This window comes from Lactuca virosa, chromosome 5, assembly GCF_052849685.1.
Source record: "Lactuca virosa cultivar CGN04683 chromosome 5, Lactuca_virosa_CGN04683_v6, whole genome shotgun sequence".
In the NCBI taxonomy this organism is placed as follows: domain Eukaryota; kingdom Viridiplantae; phylum Streptophyta; class Magnoliopsida; order Asterales; family Asteraceae; genus Lactuca; species Lactuca virosa.
Genome location: NC_136430.1, coordinates 402787278 through 402791925, shown reverse-complemented (window position 1 = coordinate 402791925; position 4648 = coordinate 402787278). Strand labels below are relative to the sequence as shown.

At 33.3% G+C, this 4648-nt stretch overlaps 1 long non-coding RNA gene across 7 annotated transcripts; it reads right to left on the bottom strand.

Moving 5' to 3' along the window:
• Positions 1–2135: 2135 nt before the first annotated feature.
• Positions 2136–4262, bottom strand: LOC145112189 (uncharacterized). 7 transcript variants are annotated; one of them, XR_013710454.1, is made up of 5 exons: positions 4011–4262; positions 3294–3481; positions 2810–2862; positions 2556–2608; positions 2136–2459 (listed from the first exon to the last, which is right to left on the bottom strand). It is a non-coding gene; the product is annotated as an uncharacterized LOC145112189 (long non-coding RNA). The 7 variants fall into 7 exon arrangements; XR_013710452.1 differs by having other exon boundaries at positions 3294–3484; positions 4015–4262; XR_013710453.1 differs by having other exon boundaries at positions 4015–4262.
• Between the last annotated feature and the right edge of the window lie 386 nt (positions 4263–4648).

Here is a 4648-nt window from a genome sequence, read left to right as displayed (position 1 = left end):
CATGTTGATACACTTTCTTCTCGTGTGTGGTTAACTGGGGGTAGGCATGAAAACCATTTCACAGAAGTACCTCTTTCTTGAGAAAAAACCAACTACAAGGTTTCAGATGCAGCAAAATAAGGAAGCATTCATAAAACAAAACATGTTAAAGTATGTTAGGGAATACTTTAAGAACATAAATATTTGATCCAAAAAAGCTTTCAGTTAAACCTGGTCATTTGTTAATGTCTCATCTTGATAATTGAGAGAAAATGGCATTAGGCTGAGATGAAATTCCCTGAGAAAATGATTGTTGTGACCGCTGCTTTTGTGATGATGATGCTTGGCTTTGCCTCAAAGTTGTGGATATCTCTGGCTGGCTACATGATACACTTGATCACCTTCTAATTCCGTAACAACACCAAATTAAGCACAAAGATTAAGTGGAGTTATATGAATTGAAGATTCAATGAAATTGACAAAATATTTCTTTCAACCATTTTAGCGAACTGTTGGTGGGAAAAATTAAGCACACATATTTTGGATTGAAACCCTAAAAGAGTTGAAATTTTGGTTGGTTTGAATTCAACCAAAATCTAAAACGAAAGGGGAAGGATGGATGTTCACTAAGAAAAGCGAAAGAATTGAGGAGCGTTTCTATTTACCTGACTCAAAAGAGATGACTAACAGCGGAGGAACCCACCTCCAATTCTTCATCGTCAAGCCCCAAATTCGACGAAAACAATGAGTTCCTAGTCCCACAGAAGGGTTTTGGTTAGTGGGATTGAGAATGAGAGTGCGATTCTGAAAGATAACACTTGCCAGCATCTCTCGTACTCGTCGATTCTTGGGAGAGCCCAATACACAAGAGACAAAGCTTTCATCTTTCAAATTAGTATAAGGAGGCCGACGATATAAATGGAGGAAAAAATGACATAGGCGAAGAGGAAGAAGAGTGAAGCGTCTCTTAATTTTGTGGTGGAGGTGGTGAACGGCTGTAGATAAATAAGGGAGAAAATTAGGTTAAAAGTCAATGCTAGCATCATTACATGGATTATTTATGAATGTTATTAATCAAATTACTAAATTACCCTTATTTATTTATTTAATTATTTAATTATTTGTTTAATTTTGATTGGCTCACAATCATTCCTACATCCATACAATAATTAGTTATAATACTTCTCTCTCTCTCTTTATATATATATATATATATATATAAGGAACACCCTAAAAAAATTGTCGTTCACCCCTGCCTCCATGTTCGCCATAAATGCATCTGATAACTTTTTCCAAATTGTATATGTGGTATCCTTAAAACATCACCACCATGTGATGATTGGGAACTACTAAACTTACCAAGTTGGTGCACTGTCTTTTTAACCCAGTCACCCAGTCTATTAACTTTTCACGAGAATAGAATACATGGAAATGATTTTTTATTAGAAACTACTAAACTTACCTATTAATAACTATAATAATAAACCTAAAATTTTTACCATGACAATTTCAAATTCTAATGTGTCACTACTAAAGTAACTTATTTCATTATAACCATGATGTGCATTGTTTGTATGAATATCGTTAGCCTAGTTGATACATATAAATATGAATATGAGATATACATAAACATAAATATCTTAATACATACCTTGTAATTTTGTTCATCAAACGATAACAAATATTCGGGCCAACTTATGTTGTTGCTTAAATCATGTTGTTTTCTAAAATTAAGTACGATGAAACACTACAAATAAAATGACATTTAGTGGCACAAAAAAAGTGTCACTGAAAATAAAAAAAGTGCCACTAAAAACAGCTTTGGCAATCGGCGGCACAAAAAAAAGTGCCACTAGAAGCGCTCCCACTAAAGGCCTTTAGTGACACTTTTTGGTTGTGTCGCTGCAGGTTTATGGAGTTTTAGTGGCACTTTTTATCATGCCACTAAAACACTATTGGGTTTTAGCGACATTTTTTGTGCCACTAATATAATTGCTAATACAAATACTATTTTCATGCTTTTAGTGACACATTTTTTCACCACAAAAAAATTATATTCAAAAACTAGATCATGCATACAAAATGAATTGTTATTGTATAAAATAAAAGAAAAGTTACACGCAATGAATTGTTCTTAGAATTTAATAATAATCAAGTATTTAAAAAAATATATCATAAATTGCTACTTGTGTTTCGTTCTCTACTATGTTTCTGCTTAAAACAATCAAGAATCAATAAATAATTACATAATAATTTCATAACAATTTACGGACCTCTTGCTGCCCCTATCATGTTTTCTAAACAAGGCCTATACGTAAAGGGCAAAGATGGAGCTTTTTACACTCATTATGTGCATTCACACCTTGTGCCATTTTTCAATAGACATCTCATTTTTTACAAGCATCTCACAACATCATGATCAATGTGGGATTTGGTATAGAATCATACCCGTTGTCTAAAAATCCAAGATTTCTACATTCCTGTGAAAAGTTATTTGCATATTCAAAATACAGCAACAATTAGATTTATATAATCTAGATACCAAGTGCCAATTAGTGACTACATTGGGATAATACCTTTTATACAGGAACTGCTACTGGTCTTGTGCTGCTTTTAATACCTTTTGTTGCTGTAAAAATAGATAAAAATAAAAATGTTTAATGGTGATGAAAGCCAAAATGAAGGAATGGAGCTACCATTGTTTACTTTTCTATAATAGATAAAGCTACTGATAGTTTTGCACCCAAAAATAAACTTGGAGAAGGTGGATTTGGACCAGTTTATAAGGTAATACAAAGTTTTTATAAAAAAAGACATGAAAGAAAGTCACCTTGGGGGTTTGTATTGTTTTTAATACGGCCAAATGGTAATTTCCAGGGCATACTAGAAGAAGGGAAAGAAGTGGCAGTTAAGCGTCTCTCCATGACTTCAAGTCAAGGACTTGATGAATTCAAAAATGAAGTCATTTGCATTTCAAAACTTCAGCAACGAAATCTTGTTAGATAGAAATGAAAAGTTGTTGATCTATGAATACATGCCAAACAGATGCTTAGAGTGATTTATATTTGGTTAGAATTACATAACTGCCATTCATCAATTCACCATTAGGAAAATCCCTATCTGATAGAAACTATATGTTGGACACAGATAAAAGACGAAGCTCACTACTTGATTTAATCATATTACTGCATAAATACTTTATGTTATATGATATAATCATATAAATCATAATTTATGTCTAATTGCAGTTTGAACAGCAGGCTAATGAGGTCAAATCACACTCACATAAAACTGTGGAGAGTCAGTTAACATACCTGATTGACCTGATTGATCTCTTTCAGTAGAGTTGTGTTCTTTAGTAGTAGACTGGCCTCCTTCAGTAGTTTGTGGATGACCTGATTGATCTCCTTCAGTTGCAGAAAGCTCAGAACTTTGATCATTAATCTCACTATCAATACGGATATCAATTGAGGTGATGCATAACCTCTTACGCCTACCCATCCTGCTATAAAACCACAACAAATAAGTACATGTTATATCCATATATAAAAGTTGCAGCAAATTCAAGGAAAGAGACAATGAGGCCACCAAAACCAGTGAAGAAAATGTGATATATAGCTCCTTAGTCCTTACAGATATATAAAAGTTGAAAATGGAGCGTGATTCAAGAAATCAGAGCTCCTTATAGATTTCAGTTCTCCATGTGAGGATGTTCTATTTTTCTGCATATTTTTCTGATTAATCCATGTTATAATCTTTATATGCTTAAGGTAGTTATCTCATCCTAAGGTAGAACGTAAATCTTATGTTAAACTAGATTGATTACTTTCATCTATTTCAATTCTTCACATTACATAATCTAATAAATATTACAACAGGATAACGATTGATTCAACAACTAAGCATTTCAAAGTGCATTAATCGGTATCGAATGTTTCACAATATTAATCCATGACATAAGAATAAATCGTTCTAATAGAATACATTAAGAGTAAGAGTAGAAAGTTAGCAGCAGAAATTGAAAACTTAACTTACTATACAAGAGCTGGACTAAGGAGATGACGACGTTCTTAAAAAATACAGCACCGACGATGGTGTAAGGAGATGACGACCTGGAGTGCGGGAGTGTGATTGTGCGGTGGCGTGATTGTGTGGTGGCGACGAACTAGAAGACGGTAGCAACAATCTGGACGATGGTGTCGTGATGGTGCAGCGATGACGATGGGAAGATGGTGATCGTACGCTCAAATACTCGTTATCAGCGGGAGTGGGTTTAGGTCTGAACTATTTGGGGCAAATTATAAATATATACAATTGGTAAACTTTCGTTTGTGAGTTACAGGTACTGTAGCTAATAGTATGAATTTTATTGCACATTGTACAACCATCATCTTCGTGCTATCACCTGATTGAATTCATAGTTACAGAAATGACCCTTATATTCTTCTTCCTTATTCCTAAATCATTGAATTTATAAAATAGTTTCTATACTTTTTTCCTTTTTACCAGTGTTGTAAAGGTTTTGCTAACGTCTTGCACCTCATTTTCTAACATGATTTGTTTTGTTGGAGAATAAATTAATCCAAATTATAATTATGCCCCTGTATTTTTATAAATTATTCAAAAAAAAAACATTTAACTTACAAAAATAACCCCTAAACTCTTATTA